Source organism: Tachyglossus aculeatus, unplaced genomic scaffold, assembly GCF_015852505.1.
Source record: "Tachyglossus aculeatus isolate mTacAcu1 unplaced genomic scaffold, mTacAcu1.pri SUPER_30, whole genome shotgun sequence".
NCBI lineage: Eukaryota > Metazoa > Chordata > Mammalia > Monotremata > Tachyglossidae > Tachyglossus > Tachyglossus aculeatus.
Window position 1 is genome coordinate 1,347,510 of NW_024044837.1, and position 20,234 is coordinate 1,367,743.

The 20,234-nt window shown below is 45.8% G+C and overlaps 1 protein-coding gene across 1 annotated transcript in view; it reads right to left on the bottom strand.

The window, feature by feature from the left end:
• Positions 1–18,866, bottom strand: part of LOC119921770 — a 72,373-nt gene extending 53,507 nt beyond the window's left edge. Inside the window, exon 1 of the mRNA XM_038741814.1 lies at positions 18,798–18,866. The gene's annotated coding sequence lies outside the window, so the exon portion shown is untranslated. The remainder of the gene's footprint in view (positions 1–18,797) is intronic.
• Between the last annotated feature and the right edge of the window lie 1,368 nt (positions 18,867–20,234).

Below are 20,234 nucleotides of genomic sequence, written 5' to 3' on the forward strand. Positions count from 1 at the left end.
AACGTTCAGTCCAGGTTTCCCCACTTCTTAAGAAACTCCAGTGGTTGCCCTTCCATCTCCACATCAAACAGAAACTCCTTACCATCAATCCACCTAGCCCACTCACTCATTCACTCACTCAGTCACTCACTCGCTACTCTCCAGCTACAAACGCAGCCTTCACACTTCGCTCTTCTAAAAAACTACTCACTGTTACCTCAGTCTCATCTATCTTAACACTGACTTCTTTCCCATATTCTGCCTCTGCCCTGGAATACTCTCCTTCTTCATATCTGAAAGACAATTAATCTCCCCACCTTCGAAGCCTAACTGAAGGCACATCTCCTCCAAGAAGCCTTCCCGAAGCATCTCCTCCAAGAAGCCTTCCCTGACTAAGCAGCCTTTTTCTTTTCTTCCACTCAATCAATCAATCAATCAATTGCATTTATTGAGCGCTTACTGTGTGCAGAGCACTGGATAAGCACTTGGGAAGTACAAGCTGGCAACATATAGAGACAGTCCCTACCCAACGGTGGGCTCACACCTTCTGCATCTACCTGACTGGTTCCTTTATTCATCCACCCTCCCAGCCCCATAGCACTTATGTACATATCCAGAATTTATTTATGTTAATATCTCTCTCCCCCTCTAGACTGTAAGCTCCTTGTGGGCAGGGAACTCTCCCAAGCACTTAGTACGGTGCTCTGCACACGTAAGTATTCCTCACCCTGGGCTTCAAGGCTGTCCATCACCTCGCCCCCTCCTACCTCACCTCCCTTCTCTCCTTCTACAGCCCAGCCCGCACCCTCCGCTCCTCTGCCTCTAATCTCCTCACCATACCTCGCTCTCGCCTGTCCCGCCATCGGCCCCCGGCCCAAGTCATCCCCCGGGCCTGGAATGCCCTCCCTCTTCCCATCCGCCAAGCTAGCTCTCTTCCTCCCTTCAAGGCCCTACTGAGAGCTCACCTCCTCCAGGAGGCCTTCCCAGACTGAGCCCCTTCCTTCCTCTCCCCCTCATCCCCCTCTCCATCCCCCCATCTTACCTCCTTCCCTTCCCCACAGCACCTGTATATATGTATATATATTTGTACATATTTATTACTCTATTTATTTATTTATTTATTTTATTCGTGCATATCTATTCTATTTATTTTATTTTGTTAGTATGTTTGGTTTTGTTCTCTGTCTCCCCCTTTTAGACTGTGAGCCCACTGATGGGTAGGGACTGTCTCTATATGTTGCCAATTTGTACTTCCCAAGCGCTTAGTACAGTGCTCTGCACATAGTAAGCGCTCAATAAATACGATTGATGATGATGATGATGAAGTACTCAATAAATACCACTGATTGATTAACAGACTGTTAACTCATATTGGACAGGGAATGCATCTGCTAACTCTCCCAAGCAGTGTGGCTTAGTGGGAAGAGCACGGGTTTGGGAGTCAGAGGTCGTAGGTTCTAATCCCGGCTCTGCCACTTGTCTGCTGTGTGACTTTGGGCGAGTCACTTGGCTTCTCTGGGCCTGTTACCTCATGTGTAAAGCAGGGATTAAGACTGTGAGCCCCACGTGGGACAACCTGCTTACCTTGTATCTACCCCAGCACTTAGAACAGTGTTTGGCACATAGTAAGTGCTTAACAAATACCATAATAATTATTATTATTATTCTCTGTGCCTCAGTTTCCTCATCTGTAAAATGGGGATTAAGACTGTCTACTTGTTTTGTTTTGTTCTCTGTCTCCCCCTTCTAGACTGTGAGCCCGTTGTTGGGTAGGGACCGTCTCTATATGTTGCCGATTTGTACTTCCCAAGCGCTTAGTACAGTGCTCTGCACACAGTGAGCGCGCAATAAATACGACTGACTAAATGAATTAATGAATGACTGTGAGCCCCACGTGGGACAACCTCATTACCTTGTATCTACCCCGGAGCTTAGAACAGTGCTTGGCGCAAAGTAAGCACTCAACAAATACCATAATTATTCCAGCACTCAGAACAGTGCTTTGCACATGGTAAGTGCTTACCAAATACCATCATCATCATCATAGTACTCTGCAAAAGTAAGCGCTCACTAAATACAAGCAATGATGATTGGTGACTTCCTGTTTAAATTACAATACAGAAGATACAACTCGATGATAAAATGGCATTTCAACTCCTCCAAAATAATACGTCTTCCCTTTATCTATCTTTCCGATAAATATCATATAAATACAATTGATTGACTGATTTCATGAGTTGGTTCAAACACGGCCCTAGAGGTAAAAAAACAAATTCTGTGACCTTTGACCCCTATAAATGTTATGGCTCTACCATCTTAGGTATCATTATCCTGGCTTGATTTTGTACCACTTATTGCCCGATTATTCAGAGAGGTGCGTGGTTGTTATCTTAATTCCTTTAGAAATTGCTTAACTCCTTAGAGCTGGCTAATTCTAAGGAAATAAAATATGCACTCAACAGAGCACGTACCAAAGCAGTCACATTAACAGAGCAAGCAAGATAAAAATGCTTATCCATCTGTTGCATTTATTATCCACCCCATTAATGAGGACAGGGACACAGGAAACTACCCAGCCTGGTAGACTCCAGAGAAGGCAGAGAAAAGGAGTGTGCTAAATTCATGGGAAGAAGTCATCCTACATTAGCATGCTCCCTTCAAAATGTGAGATGCGAAGCAATGGAGTGAAAGTAGCCCTCTCTCATCTTTCAGATATGGAAATATATCTGAAATATATATTTCAGATATGAAATATAGTGATATTTTCATATAAGAGGAAGAAGTGTGGCCTACGGGAGAGCATGGGCCTGGAAAAGCATTTCCCCTTTTAGACTGTGAGCCCAATGTTGGGTAGGGACTGTCTCTATATGTTGCCAATTTGTACTTCCCAAGCGCTTAGTAAAGTGCTCTGCACATAGTAAGCGCTCAATAAATACGATTGATGATGATGATGATGATGAAATCAGAAGACCTGAATCCTAAACCAGGCCTTGCCACTGATCTGCTGTATGACCTTAGCCAAGGCACCTAAATATCTTTCCCTCAGTTTCCTCATCTGTACAATGGGGATTAAATCCTAGTACCTTCTACTTAGGTCTGTAAACCCCATGTGGGACAGGGACTGTGTCCAGTCTGATTATTTTGTAGCTAGCTCCTCCAGTGCTTACTACAGTGCTTGGCACATATTAAGCACTTAACGAGTGTTGTAATTATCATTAACTACTATGAGCAATTCAAGATCCAACAAGGAGGGAAAAAACACATAGTACATAGTACACATAGTAAGTGCACATAGTAAACGCTTAATAAATGCCATCAGTATTATTATTATTATTATTATTATTAGACTCAACAGCAGAAGCCAACGTGGAAGGAAGGAAGCCAGGTACTTAAAATATAAATATAATACAAGGGGCAGAACAGCTGAAAACCACACCAACTGATGTAAAAACTGGAGAAACTGGAGAAAATAAAGGTATTTATCCTAAGTACACTTATCATAAGTAACACATTTTCAGCAGGAATTTTACGCGTGCATTAAATGCAATATTTCAATGCCCACATTTCAATGGGCCATTTCAGACCCAGGTAGGGCTGGATTAATGCAGGAACTTTAGGGGCCATCATCCAGGAACTCAGGCTAAGGAGTCTCTTAGAAATAAACCCATAATGATATACATTAAGGTATATACAAAGAATGTATGGTAATAATAATAATAATAATGATGGCATTTGTTAAGCACTTACTACATGCAAAGCACTGTTCTAAGCGGTGGGGGGATGCAAGGTGATCACGTTGTCCCATGTGGGGCTCACAGTCTTCATCCCCATTTTACAGATGAGTTAACTGAGGCTCAGAGAAGTTAAGTGACTTGCCCAAGGTCACACAGCAGACATGTGGTCGATCTGGGATTAGAACCCATGACCGCTGACTCCCAAGCCCGTGCTCTGAGTGTATATGACATCTTATTTAAGTTAAAATACAGGATATTTTTAATACTATATTCTACATGTTTTAAGACAAAGGTAGCTACGAAATGGGTTTATGTTAAATAAAATTAATATTATATTCTACATGTTTTAAGACAAATGTAGCTACGAAATGGGTTTATGTTAAATAAAATGCAAGTTTGACATAGCATTACAATTTAACTTAAACTTTAGTACTCATGTGTTACATAATTAAATACTCATTTGTTTAGTTCACAGTGTGCCATACATCACACTCTATATCTTCTCTGGGAATGCCATGGAAAATTTGATTTATTTTATATAGAAAAGTCAATTTCTACATAAAGTCCCTTAAATCCAACTTTTCAATTCCATAAATTCCCAAGCGCGATTTAAGGTGAACCCTAATGAAATTTTGTTTATGGAAATTTTTTTACTAGTTCTGCAAGTTCCATTATCGTTAACCGTAATTTAGCTGTTGATTGTGACTCCAGTTTGTCTTTCACAACATTCACTCATCTCTAAATGTATGCTGATTACTTTGGGAAAATTCAACGGGTTCAAAACCAACTTGGCTCTTTTTTTTCCCTTTCAAAATCCATTAAGAAATGTTAGGTCGGCCTCCACCTGTAGGAATCCTAATAGAAATGATATTTATGGAGCCAAAGGCACCGTCCAGTCGCTTAGAACAGTGCTTGGCACATAGTAAGTGCTTAATAAATACCATCATTATTACTAATCTCTTGGGAAAGTACAACACAGCACGAGACCCAATTCTAGCCCAAAAGCAGATTAGTTTTAAAAGGGAGACAGACATCAAAAATAGGAACACAGTACACTCAGAATAAATTGAATGTTCAATTGAAATCATATGTGCACGGATGAAAAGAGTGTGTGTATATAGATATGTAAGCGCTGACTGTTGGGTTGATACGATTCACGGTGTAAATAATTAATTAAGGCTCCTAGGAAGCAGAATGGCCCAGTGGATAGAGCACAACACTGGGAGTGAGAAGGACCTGGGTTCTAATCCTGCCCTCCACCACTTCTCTGCTGTGTGACCTTGAACATGTCACTTCATGTCTCTGGGCCTCAGTTACCTCATCTGTAAAATGGGGTTGAAGACTGTGAGCCCAATGTGGGACAGGGACTATGTCCAGCCCAACCTGTACTTCCCAAGCCCTTAGTACAGTGCTCTGCACACAGTAAGTGCTTAATAAATATGACTGAATGAATCAATGAATTACCTTATATAATAATAATAATAATGTTGGTATTTGTTAAGCGCTTACTATGTGCCAAGCACTGTTCTAAGCACTAGGGCAGATGCAAGACAATTAGCTTGTCCCACATCTATTCCAGCTCTTAATAATAACAATGGCATTTGTTAAGTGCTTACTATGTGCAAAGCACTGTTCTAAGCGCTGGGGAGGTTACAAGGTGATCAGGTCGTCCCAAGGGGGGCTCACAGTCTTCATCCCTATTTTACAGATGAGGAAACTGAGGCCCAGAGAAGTGAAGTGACTTGCCCAAAGTCACACAGCTGACAAGTGGCGGAGCTGGGATTTGAACCCACGACCTTTGACTCTTAGTATAGTGCTTGGCATATAGTAAGCACTTAAATAGCACGATTTATTATTATTATTATTATTTTATTAGCAGTAGGACTTAAAGGGTTTTATGAATCAGGGAAGGAGTCTGTTCTGGCAGATTTGGGGAGGAACAGAGCTCTATGAATAAGGGGACAGAGGCAGGGAGACAGAAACAGGTCATGGCAGGGCCAGAACGGAGACTGGGACCTGAGGAAAAGCAGGTCAGAAAACCTGAAAAGTAAAATGCAGACAGCTGGAGGAGAACCTCAAAACCCAACAGTATGAACTTTTTATTTGAGGGAGAGAGAGATGAGCAACCACTCAAAAAGCAGCATGACTTCATGGTTAGAGCTTAGAACTGTGCTTTGCACATAGTAAGCACTTAACAAAGGCCATCATTATTACTATTATTATTATTAGAGCACAGGCCTGGGACTCAGAGGCATCTGGGTTCTAATCCCAGCTCTGCCACTTGTCTGCTGTGTGATCTTGGGCAAACCTCAGTTACCTCACCTGTAAAATGGGGATAAACAGTACAGTACAGTACTCTGCACATAGTAAGCGCTCAATAAATACGATTGATTGATAAAGAGTGTAAGCCCCATGTGGGACCTGTTTACTTGTGTCTATCTACCCCAGAGCTTAGAACAGTGCTTGCCATGTAGTAAATGCTTAACAAGTACCATAATTATAATAGCAATTATTATTATTATTGTCATTACAGCACAGGCCTGGAAATCAGAAGGACCTGGGACATGATCTATGCCCAATCCGAATACTTTGTCTACCCAAGCGCTTAGTAGAATGCCAGGCACATAGTAAGTGCTTAACGAAGGCATTAAAAATTTAAAAAAAAAAAACCAAACCCTGCCATCCCTGCCATTTCTCCTCTGAACGTTTCCCCATTTTCAAGGCCCTTCTGAAATCACATCTCCGTGAGGTTTTCCTCACTTCCCCTCTATGGCAGTAATTGATAATAATTAGGGAGGACATCATCCATATCCCACATGGGGCTCACAGACTTAGTGCTTTCACAGGAGTAAGCACTTAATAAATGCCATTATTATTATTATGATGATGATTATTTCAGAGATGAGAAAACTGAGACACCGGACGTTAAGTGACTTGCCCAAGGTCACACAGAGGAACTTGTCTTCTCTGTGAGACAAGGCCTCTCCCCACCCCACCCCCCTGGACTGTGAGCTCACCGTGGGCAGGGATTGTCTCTTTATTGCTGTATTGTACTTCCCCAAGCGCTTAGTACAGTGATCTGCACACAGTAAGTGCTCACTAAATACGACTGAATGAGTGAGTGACTGAAAGGTGTCAGAGCCAAGATTAGAACCCAGGTCCTTCTAACTCTCAGAACTGTGCTTCACGCTGCTCCTATGAGCAATCTTTTTTTTTTTGTATTTTAAAGCAGGCCAGTGCAGGTCAAAGAGGAGAGCAGAAAAGAAAGGAGCATGGAGTTATTAGGAACTAACTGTAGGGCAAAGAGAGAAAAACAGATGTAGGTATAAAAATCAAAAGAAAATGCTTTAAATGCAGTCCTAAGGAAAGTCACTGGGAAACAAACATCTCTGAATAGCAACAGACTGAGGTAAAAAGAAACTGATTCTTTAAAATGGAGGGAAAAAAATTGAATTCACCTAGCCTGGAGCCAATCTTCTAAATATACCTCACTCTTGTCTCTCCCACTTCATTCAGACTGTTCCCCTGGTTTGAAGCCCCCTCCCTTCTAACAGCGGACAGGCCGCTGCTCTGTCCCCATTCAGATCAAGCGTGGCTCAGTGGAAAGAGCCCAGGCTTGGGTGTCAGAGGTCATGGGTTCTAATCCCTACTCCGCCACTCGTCAGCTGTGTGATTTTGGGCAAGACACTTCATTCATTCATTCATTCAATCGTATTTATTGAGCGCTTACTGTGTGCAGAGCACTGTACTAAGGGCTTGGGAAGTACAAGTTGGCAACATCCAGAGATGGTCCCTACCCAACAGCGGGCTCACAGTCTAGAAGGGAAAGACAGACAACAAAACAAAACATATTGACGAAATAAAATGAATAGAATAAATATGTACAAATAAAATAGAGTAATAAATACGTACAGACATATATACATATATACAGGTGCTGTGGGGAGGGGAAGGAGGTAAGGCGGGGGGGATGGGGAGGGGGAGAGGAAGGAGGGGGCTCACACTTCACTTCTCTGCCTCAGTTCCCTCATCTGTAAAATGGGGACTAAGACTGTGAGCCCCACAGGGGACAACGTGATCACTTTGTATCCCCCCCAGCGCTTAGAACAGTGCTTTGCACATAGTAAGCGCTTAACAGATACCATCATCAGCAGTATTATTATTATTATCTCTCTTAAAATCCCTCCTAGGACAACGAGCCCTTCCTGATTAATTTCCCAGCTCCTGGAACCATATAACACTAAAAACTGTGGTATTTGTTAAGCGCTTACTATGTGCCAGGCACTGAATTAAGCACTGGAGTAGATACAAGATAATCAGGTTGGGCACAGGTCTCTGTCCCACGTGGGGGTCACAGTCCTAATCCTCATTTTACAGATGAGGTAACTGAGGCCTCGAGAAGTAAAGTCACTTGCCCAAGGTCACACAGCAGACACGTGGCAGGGCTGGGATTAGAACCCACGTCCTCTTACTCCCAGGGCAGTGCTCTTTCCACGAGGTCATTTTACTTCACCCACCTCTTGGACTTACAAATTAATTTATACCCTTCTTACATTCATAATAATAATAATGATGATGATGATGGCATTTATTAAGCACTTACTATGTGCAAAGCACTGCTCTAAGCACTGGGGAGGTTACAAGGTGATCAGGTGGTCCCACGGGGGACTCACGGTCTTCATCCCCATTTTCCAGATGAGGGAACTGAGGCCCAGAGAAGTGAAGTGACTTGCCCAAAGTCACCCAGCTGACAAGTGGCGGAGTGGGGATTTGAACCCATGACCTCTGACTCCGAAGCCTGGGCTCTTGCCATTGAGCCACGCTGCTTCTCTAGATTCGCTCAATTGATTCATTTGGAAAATGTTGTGGGTAAATTTGTCTCCCTTGCTAGAGTACAACCTTTTTGTGAGCAGGGACCCTCTCTCTTCATTATTACATACAGTGGGCGATCAATTCATTCATTCGTTCAATCGTATTTTTGAGCGCTTATTGTGTGCAGAGCACTGAACATCGCGCTTGGGAAGTACAGTGCAGCAACAAATAGAGACAATCACTGCCCACGATGGGCTCAAATTCTAGAACGGGGGAGACAGACATCAAAACAAGTAAACAGACATCAGTAGCGCCCTTATAAATAAATAGAATTATAGATACATACACATCATTGATAAAAATAAATAGAATTAATATTATAAATATGTACATCTATACGCAAGTGCTGTGAGGAGCAGGGGAGAGCAAAGAGGGTGGGTCGGGACAATGGGGGGGGCAGAGGAAAAGTGGGGCTTAGTTTGGGAATAAAACCTACTACTGCTAACCGATACTCACAAAATCCAGATACAGAGCAGCGCCTGGACAGAGAATTCTTTTCCAGGCATAATTACTATGTGCATATATCTTTCTTTCAGATTCAAAGATGATACTAATTACTATAATGTACTTGTGTGCTGCTAAAACAGATGCATGTGGCCCATGCACCGTTTTTGTCTTTTCAGTGACATAACTTTCCTGAAGACTTTTCTCCTAGACAGCCACCCCAAGTATATAAAGAATCTGCAGCCATTTTCCACTTACCATGGAAAGATCTGGGAGAATTTTGGATGTCGAGTGATGAGAAGCATTCCTGAACCGTCTAAAGACAGTTCTCATGGCAACTTTAATGCCCTAGGCCAAACAGGACTTATCCTGGGGAACTATCTCTAACTTTTCTCAATAATAATTAATAACTACTGCATTTGTTAAGCACTTACTAGGAGCCAGGCACCATACTAAGCTCTGGGGTGGACACGAGCAAATCAGGTTGGACGCAGTCCCTGTCCCACAAAGGGCTCACAGTCTTCATCCCCATTTTACAGTTGATGAGGTAACTGAGGCACAGAGAAGTAAAGTGGCATGCCCAAGGTCAAGAACCCATGACCTTCTGTTTCAGAGGCCCACGCTCTATTTAGTATGTCGCACGACTACTTAGATTACTCTTACAGTGTCCTGAAAAGCATTCGCTGGAAGCAATGGTGCTATAATAGCTCAAGATTCTTTATCCCTCCGCTTTTTCCCACTGCGATTTTTTTCTTAGGCTATCCAATCTTGATACGACAGGGAGAAAGTGAAAATGATATTTTCTACAGGTTAATGACCACCGCTGGGGTTGGTCAAATTCACCTAGAAAATCTCTTTCAGGGAAATGAAAGGAAGAATTTTCCCACTATGGTGGCAATGTACAATATCTAATTTCCACATCTGACTGCTTTTGTGCATGACCACTCACAAAATAAGGCAATCTATGAAGCATCCAGTAATACTGAGCGCCTCCTGTCCACAAGGAGCTTATACGCGGATGAAGAAGACTGACAGAGAACAAAATAAATAAGTCAATGTACAATTGAATAAATCTACATACATCCATAATAGCTGATGATGGGTTTTAATAAGCATTACCGAAAAAAATGGATGATGGTTTTCAAATACGGCTAATCTGCACAGATTACCTCGACGGTTACAGGAGGAGAGACAAGAGCTATTAGGTTGTCATGACTGGGCTTGATGAAATATTTTTAAAGTTGAGTTCCTCAACTGGGTTGGCATCTTTGACAAAACACGCAGTCCCATCACTGTTAACAATGCGATGATCCAATCACATAGACAACATAAATAAGACTTTTTTGGGATGGTATTTGTTAAGCACTTCCTCTCTGCCAGGCAGATCACACTAAATCACAATAAATTTAGCTGCAGTTTTTTTTTTAAAAATCAATCTATCTTGGGGTAGATACAAGCTGATTAGGTCGGACCCAGTCCCTGTCCTGTGTAGAGCTCACAGTCTTTACCCCCATTTTCTAGATGAGGTAACTGAGGCCCAGAGAAGTGAAGTGACTTGCCCGAGGTCACACAGCACACAAGTGGCAGAGCCAGGATCAAAACCCAAGTCCTGCTGAATCCCAGGCCTGTTGTGCTCTAGCCACTCGGCCACAATAATTAGGAATGACTTTGTCAATTCAGCACAGCACTATTCTACAAGATGGGTGAGGGAATCAATCAATCAATCGTATTCATTGAGCACTTACTGTGTGCAGAGCACTGAACTAAGCGCTTGGGAAGTACAAGCCGGCAACACACAGAGACGGTCCCTACCCAACAGTGGGCTCACAGTCTAGAAGGGAACAGTAGCTCAGCTGCTGGGGTTTTTTTAATGGCATTTATTAAGCACTTACTATGTGCAAGGCACTTCTTTAATCACCTGTGCCTGGGCAAGTCTTACCTTTTTTAAATTTTTTAATAGTATTTGTTGAGCGCTTACTATGTGCCAGACAATGTTCTAAGCCCTGGGGTAGACATAAGCTAATCAGGTTGGACACAGGCCATATTCCACATGGGGCTCACAGTCTAATTCCCATTTTTTACGGATAAGGGAATCGAAGCACCAAGGAGTTACGCGACTCGCCCGAGGACACACAGCAGACAAGCGGCAGAGCCAGGATTAGAACCCAAGTCCTTCTAACTCTCGGCCCACACGCTATCTGGTAGGCCATGCTGCGTCTATCTCAAATTGCAAGCGGCACATTCTCTGCTCGCAGTGAGGTTACAGATAGAGGCAGAGACAGACATTAAGAAAAATAAATTTCAAATATTCTTTAGATGACTAGATGATATCTAGTATTATTCATAGCAATTAATAATTATGGCATTTGTTAAGCACTTACTATGTGGCAGTAAATACAATAATAATAATGATGATGATGGCATTTATTAAGTGCTTACCATATGCAAAGCACTGTACTAAGCATTATCAGGTTATCCCACGTGGGGCCCTCAGTCTTAATCCCCATTTTACAGAGGAGGGAACTGAGGCACAGAGAGGTGAAGTGACTTGCCCAAAGTCACACAGCTGACAATTGGCGGAGTCGGAATTTGAACCCATGACCTCGGACTCCAAAGCCCGGGCTCTTTCCACTGAGGCACGCTGCTACTAAATATAGTACTACGTGTGAGATGTAGGGAAAGAAGACCACGATGGTCAAAATAAATGCAGTATTTTTAGTGTGAGCACACGAAACAAGACTTTATTTCGTAAAATAAACATTTTCACATGCTAGGATGGCATTAAATGTCTTACATAAAATTCTTTTTTTTGTGACATTTATTAAGCGCTTCCTATGTGCAAAGCACGGTTCTTGTTTAGAATATAAACACTTCCCAATGGGTATCCAGTTCTAGTGTAAAAAAATATGCACAAAAAAATGTGGAGGCTTTGGAGTAAGGTGATGATAAATCACCTGTGAAAAAGACAGGAGGAAGAGTAGGGCATAGAAAAAAAAGAAGGGAGATAAGGAAAGGGAGCAAGGAGGAAAATGAGGATTAAAAGGATGGCCAGGGAATAATAGTCAGCCAGTCAATTGTATGTACTGAGCGCTAACTGGGTGTACAGGATTGTACTAAGCACTTGAGAGTACAATACAACAATAAACAGGCACATTACCTGTCCATAGTGAACTTACAGCCTCGAGGGTAACAATAATGATGGTATTTGTTAAGCACTTCCCAAGTGTCAAGCACTGTTCTAAGCACTGGAGTAGATTTATTCATTCATTCAATCAATCATATTTATTGAGCACTTACTGTGTGCAGAGCACTGTACTAAGCACTTGGGAAGTCCAAGTTGGCAACATATAGAGACGGTCCCTACCCAACAACGGACTCACAGTCTAGAAGAGGGAGACAGACAACAAAACAAAATATGTGGACAGGTGTCAAGTCATCAGAATAAATAGAAGTAAAGCCAGATGGGCGTCTAGCACATCATTAGATACAAGCAAGTTAGGGTGGACACAGTCCCTGTCCCACATTGGGCTCACAGTCTTCATCTCCATTTTCCAGATGAGTTAACTGAGGCACAGAGAAGTGAAGCGACTTGCCCATGGACACACAACAGACAAGTGGCAGAGCTGGGATGAGAACCCAGGTCCTTCAGAGTGGCTCAGTGGAAAGAGCCCGGACTTTGGAGTCAGAGGTCATGGGTTCAAATCCCGGCTCTGCCAATTGTCAGCTGGGTGACCTTGGGCAAGTCACTTCACTTCTCTGGGCCTCAGTTACCTCATCTGGAAAATGGGGATGAAGACTGTGAACCCCCCGTGGGCCAACCCGATCACCTTGTAACCTTCCCCAGCGCTTAGAACAGTGCTTTGCACATAGTAAGCGCTTAATAAATGTTATTATTATTATTATTATTATTATTATTATTCTGAGATCCAGGCCCTGTATCCACTCGTAGTTCAGTGGAAAAAGCCCGGGCTTGGGAATCAGAGGTTATGGGTTCTAATCCCGGCTCCGCCATTTGTCAGATGGGTGGCTCGGGGCAAGTCACTTAACTTCTCTGGGCCTCCGTTACCTCATCTGCAAAATGGGGATTAGGACTGTGAGCCCCATGTGGGACAACCCGATCACCTTGTAACCTCCCCAGCACTTAGAACAGTGCTTTGCACACAGCAAGCACTTAATAAATGCCATTATTATTATTATTATGTGGGACAACCTGATTACCTTGTATCCCCCCAGCGCTTAGAACAGTACTTTGCACATAGTAAGCGCTTAATCGATGCCATTATTATTATATGGGACAACCTGATTACCTTGTATCCCCCCAGCGCTTAAAACAGTGCTTTGCACATAGTAAGCACTTAATAAATGCCATAATTATTATTATTATCATTATTATTATGTGGGACAACCTGATTACCTTGTATCCCCCCGGCGCTTAGAGCAGTGCTTTGCACATAGTAAGCGCTTAATAAATGCCATAATTATTATTATTATTATTATTATTATGTTGGACAACCTGATTCCCCCCAGCGCTTAGAACAGTGCTTTGCACATAGTAAGCACTTAATAAATGCCATCGTCATTATTATTATTACTATTATGTTGGACAACCTGATTACCTTGTATCCCCCCAGCGCTTAGAACAGTGCTGTGCACATAGCAAGCGCTTAATAAATTCCATCATTATTATTATTATTATTATGTGGGACAACCTGATTACCTTCTATCCCCCGGCGCTTAGAACAGTGCTGTGCACATAGTAAGTGCTTAATAAATGCCATTATTATTATTATTATTATTATTATATGGGACAACTTGACTACCTTGTATCCCTCCGGCGCTTAGAACAGCCCTTTGCACATAGTAAGCGCTTAACAAGTGCCACCATTATTGTTATTATTATTATTATTATTATTATTATTATTCCACGCTGCACTTGGGAGTATGCGATATGACAGAGAGGTTACACATGACACCTGCTCACAAGGAGCTTCCAGTTTAGAGGGGAAGACAGACATTAAAATAAATTACAGATAAGGGAAACGGCAAAGGATTTGAATGGTTTGAAACCCCTACCCCTTTGGGGGGATACTTGTCTGCCATGGCTATCTGCCACTCCCCCCTCTAGACGGTGAGCCCGTTGTTGGGTAGGGACCGTCTCTCTATGTTGCCGACTTGTACTTGCCAAGCGCTTAGTACAGTGCTCTGCACACAGTAAGCACTCAATGAATACGACTGAATGAATGAATGAATCAACACTGCTACTGCCTCCCCAACTGACCCTGTTTTAGCTTGGTGATTCATTCATTCATATTTATTGAGCGCTTATTGTGTGCAGAACACTGTCCTAAGCGCTTGGGAAATACAAGTCGGCAACATATAGAGACGGTCCCGACCCAACAACGGGCTCACAGCCCAGAAGAGTGGGAGACAGACAACAAAACAAAGCACGGAGACAGGTGTCGAAGTCGCCAGAACAAACAGAATTAAAGCTATATGCACATCGTTAACAAAATAAATAGAACAACAATAACAATAATAATGACATTTATTAAGCGCTTACTATGTGCAAAGCACCGTTCTAAGTGCTGGGGAGGTTACAAGGTGATCAGGTTGTCCCACGGGGGGCTCCCAGTCTTCATCCCCATTTTCCAGATAAGGTCACTGAGGCCCAGAGAAGTGAAGTGACTTGCCCAAAGTCACCCAGCTGACAGTTGGCGGAGCCGGGATTTGAACCCATGACCTCTGACTCCAAAGCCTGGGCTCTTTCCGCTGAGCCACGCTGCTTCTCTTAATGTAAATTAAGAGAATTAAGAATCTCTTAACTCTCAATAGTAAACATGTACAAGTAAAATAAACGACGGCAGCCTCGGTCAGGAAGAGTCATTTGAGCCAGGCAGCTGCTGAACCTCTAGTTTGTCTGTTTTGTGGTACTTGTTGAGTGCTTACTTACTATGTGTCAAGCACTGTTCCAAGACATAGGTCTTAAATTGGAGGGAGAACAGGGATCGAGTCCCCATTTTACAGTCGAAGGAACCGAGGCCCAGAGCCGTGAAGTGACTTGACCAAGGTCGCATGGCAAACAGCGGGCGGAGTGGGATTAGAACCCAGGTCCTCTGACCCCCAAGCTTGTGTTTTTTCCACTAGGCCCCGCTCCTTCTGAGGTCTGCCTCGTCTGGCCCCACGTGACGGTGGTGCGACCGGCCCAGAGCGAGGCCATTCTAGCTTCAAGTGTGGAAATGCGAGTTCTTGATATTGCTCAGAACGAAAGGATCGGGCCAAGTCAGAAACTCCCATCGTGAACCAGCTGGCCATGGCAGGGATGATGGCTCCTGGATTTAGTACCGAAGAGTGACGGAGGGGATGGAAGTGCGAAGACAAAGGAGCCAGAGAAAGAAGAGGGGAAGTAAGAGGTGGAAGAGAGCTAAGCAGTCGCCTTATTATCATTATCATCATTTTTTTAACTGTAATTGTTCAGCACTTACTACTTGTCAGGCATGCTGGGATGCAGCGTGGCTCGGTGGAAAGAGCCCGGGCTTTGGAGGCAGAGGTCAGGGGTTCAAATCCCGGCTCCGCCACTTGTCAGCTGGGTGACTTTGGGCAAGCCACTTCACTTCTCTGGGCCTCAGCTCCCTCAACTGTAAAATGGGGATGAAAAGTGTGAGCCCCCCGTGGGCCAACCTGATCACCTACCTCCCCGGCACTTAGAACGGTACTTGGCACATAGTAAGTGCTTAATAAACGCCATTATTATGATGATGATTATTCTCTGGGCCTCAGTTACCTCATTTGTAAAATGGGGATGAAAAGTGTGAGCCCCCCCGTGGGCCAATCTGATCACCTTGTAACCTCCCCAGCGCTTAGAACGGTGCTTTGTACATAGTAAGCGCTTAACAAATACCATCGTTATTATTATTATCATTTTTAATTGTAATTGTTCAGCACTTTCTACTTGTCAGGCACTGTACTAAGGGCTGGGGTGCAGCGTGGCTCGGTGGAAAGAGCCCGGGCTTTGGAGTCGGAGGTCAGGGGTTCAAATCCTGCCTCCGCCAATTTCCAGCTGGGTGACTTTGGGCCAGTCACTTCACTTCTCTGTGCCTCAATTACCTCATCTGTAAAATGGGGATTAAGACTGTGAGCCCCCTTGTAACCACCCCAGCGCTTAGAACAGTGCTTTGCACATAGTCAGCACTTATTAAATGCCATCGTTATTATTATTATGATGATTATTACTTCAATTCTCTGTGCCTCAGTTCCCTCATCTGGAAAATGGGGAGGAAGACTGTTTTTTTATTTTATTTGTGCATATAAACGATCTGGCCTCCTACTTCATTAACAAAATTAAATCCATCAGGTCTGACCTCCCCAAAGTCTCTTCCCCCCTTTCTCCAACCCCCCGGCTCTCAACACTCTCTGCTACTCTCCCATCCTTCCCAGCGGTATCCTCAGAGGACCTCTCCTCCCTCCTCTCAAGTGCTACTCCAGCCACCTGTGCTTCTGACCCCATTCCCTCTCATCTTATGAAATCTCTCACTCCATCCCTTCTCCCCTCCTTAACTTCCATCTTCAACCGCTCACTCTCCACTGGTTCCTTCCCCTCTGCCTTCAAACATGCCCATGTCTCTCCCATCCTAAAAAAACCCTCACTTGACCCCACCTCACCTTCTAGTTATCATCCCATATCCCTCCTACCATTCCTTTCCAAACTCCTTGAACGAGTTGTCTACACGCGCTGCCTAGAATTCCTCAACAACAACTCTCTCCTCGACCCCCTCCACTCTGGCTTCCGTCCCCTTCATTCCACGGAAACTGCGCTCTCAAAGGTCACCAATGACCTCCTGCTTGCCAAATCCAACGGCTCATACTCTGTCCTAATCCTCCTCGACCTCTCAGCTGCCTTTGACACTGTGGACCACCCCCTTCTCCTCAACACGTTATCTGACCTTGGCTTCACAGACTCCGTCCTCTCCTGGTTCTCCTCTTATCTCTCCGGTCGTTCTTTCTCAGTCTCTTTTGCAGGCTCCTCCTCCCCCTCCCATCCTCTTACTGTGGGGGTTCCCCAAGGTTCAGTGCTTGGTCCCCTTCTGTTCTCAATCTACACTCACTCCCTTGGTGACCTCATTCGCTCGCACGGCTTCAACTATCATCTCTACGCTGATGACACCCAGATCTACATCTCTGCCCCTGCTCTCTCCCCCTCCCTCCAGGCTCGCATCTCCTCCTGCCTTCAGGACATCTCCATCTGGATGTCCGCCCGCCACCTAAAGCTCAACATGTCGAAGACTGAGCTCCTTGTCTTCCCTCCCAAACCTTGTCCTCTCCCTGACTTTCCCATCTCTGTTGACGGCACTACCATCCTTCCCGTCTCACAAGCCCGCAACCTTGGTGTCATCCTCGACTCCGCTCTCTCATTCACCCCTCACATCCAAGCCGTCACCAAAACCTGCCGGTCTCAGCTCCGCAACATTGCCAAGATCCGCCCTTTCCTCTCCATCCAAACCGCTACCCTGCTAATTCAAGCTCTCATCCTATCCCGTCTGGACTACTGCACTAGCCTTCTCTCTGATCTCCCATCCTCGTGTCTCTCTCCACTTCAATCCATACTTCATGCTGCTGCCCGGATTATCTTTGTCCAGAAACGCTCTGGACATATTACTCCCCTCCTCAAAAACCTCCAATGGCTACCGATCAATCTGCGCATCAGGCAGAAACTCCTCACCCTGGGCTTCAAGGCTGTCCATCACCTCGCCCCCTCCTACCTCACCTCCCTTCTCTCCTTCTACTGCCCAGCCCGCACCCTCCGCTCCTCCACCACTAATCTCCTCACTGTACCTCGCTCTCGCCTGTCCCGCCATCGACCCCCGGCCCACGTCATCCCCCGGGCCTGGAATGCCCTCCCTCTGCCCATCCGCCAAGCTAGCTCTCTTCCTCCCTTCAAGGCCCTGCTGAGAGCTCACCTCCTCCAGGAGGCCTTCCCAGACTGAGCCCCTTCTTTCCTCTCCCCCTCGTCCCCCTCTCCATCCCCCCGTCTTACCTCCTTCCCTTCCCCACAGCACCTGTATATATGTATATATGGTTGTACATATTTATTACTCTATTTATTCATTCATTTATTTATTTTACTTGTACATTTCTATCCTACTTATTTTATTTTGTTGGTATGTTTGGTTCTGTTCTCTGTCTCCCCCTTTTAGACTGTGAGCCCACTGTTGGGTAGGGACTGTCTCTATGTGATGCCAATTTGTACTTCCCAAGCGCTTAGTACAGTGCTCTGCACATAGTAAGCGCTCAATAAATACGATTGATTGATTGATATTTATTCTATTGATTTTATTTTGTTAATATGTTTTGTTTTGTTGTCCGTCTCCCCTTTCTAGACTGTGAGCCCACGGTTGGGTAGGGACCGTCTCTCGATGTTGCCAACTTGGACTTCCCAAGCGCTTAGTACAGTGCTCTGCACACAGGAAGCGCTCAATAAATACGAATGAATGAACGAATGAATGAGCCCCACGTGGGACAACCTGCTCACCTTAGAACAGTGCTTGGCACGTAGTAAGCGCTTAATAAATGCCATCATTATTGCCATTAGGAACCTTCCCGGCGCTTAGCACAGTGCTTGGCCCGTAGTAAGCGCTTAATAGATATTATTATTATTATTATAATAAATTATTCTTCCCCGCCCAGTGCCCCATGGGGCTGCAGCCCCCGCCCCGCCCCGGCCCGGCCCGGCCCTCCCGGCCCCCAGCCCCCGGGGGTCCGCCGCTCCTTTACCTGCCGCCCGCCCTGGGCCGCGGGCTCCGGGGGGTAGGGACCGTCTGTCTCTCTGTCTGTCTGTCTGTCTGTCTGTCTGTCTGTCTGTCTAGGTTTCCGACTCGTACTTCCCCAGCCAGCGCTTAGTGCAGTGCTGTGCCCACAGGAAGCGCTCAGTCCATCCGCCTGAATGAAGGACTGAATGGACTGAGCGCCCCGCGAGCTCTGTCCTGCCCCGTGGGGCGGCCCGGCTCAATGCGGCGGCGGAGGCGGGGGATTCGCCGCTCCTCCTCCTCCTCCTTCCCCCTCTCCTCCCTCCTCACCTCCTCCTCCCTCCTCACCTCCCTCCTCCCTCCTCCCCTTCCCCCTCCTTCCTCCTCCCCTCGCTCCTTCTCCCCCTCACCTCCCTCCTCTCTCCTCCCTCCTCCCCTTCGCCCTCCTCCCCCTCACCTCCCTCCTCCTCCTCCTCTTCTCCCTCCTCCCCCTCCTCCCCTCCGTCCCCCTCCCCTCCTTCCCCCTCCTTCCCCCTCCTCATCCCCTTCCCCCTCCTCCCCCTCACCTGCCTCCTCCCCCTCACCTGCCTCCTCCTCCTTCACCCTCCTCCCCTTCCTTCTTCAATCGTATTTATTGAGTGCTTACTGTGTGCAAAGCACTGGACTAAGCGCTTGGGAAGTCCAAGTTGGCAACGTATAGAGACGGTCCCTACCCAACCGTGGGCTCACCTCCTCCTCCTGCTCTCCTTCCCCCTCTGCTCCCTCCTCCTCCCCCTCCTCGTCCTCCTCCACTCCTCCCCCTGCTCCCCTCCCTCCACCTCCCCCTCCCCTCCCTCCTCCTCTTCCCCCTCCTCCCCTTCTTCCTCCTCCTTCACTCCTCCCCCTCCTACCTCCCTCCTCCTCCTCTCCTTCCCCCTCCTCTCCTTCCCCCTCCTCCCCTTCCCCCTCCTCCCCTTCCCCCTCCTCTCCTTCCCTCTCCTCCCCTCCTCTCCTTCCCCCTCCTCCCCTTCCCCCTCCTCTCCTTCCCCCTCCTCCCCGCCCTCCTCCTCCCTTTCCCCCTCCTCCCCCTCACCTCCCTCCTCCTCTTCCCCCTCCTCCCCTTCTTCTTCCTACTTCACGCCTCTCCTTTTATTCATTCATTCATTCAATCGTATTTATTGAGCACTTACTGTGTGCAGAGCGCCGTACTAAGCAAGTTGGCCACATATAGAGACGGTCCCTACCCAACAGTGGGCTCCTTCCCCCTCCTCCCCTCCTCACCTCCCTCCTCCCCTCGCTCCTCCTCCCCCACACCTCCCTCCTCCCTCCTCATTCATTCATTCATTCAATCGTATTTAGTGAGCGCTTACTGTGTGCAGAGCACTGGACTGAGCGCTTGGGAAGTACAAAAAGTATAGAGAAGCTGCGTGGCTCAGTGGAAAGAGCGTGGGCTTTGGAGTCCGAGGTCATGGGTTCAATTTCCGAC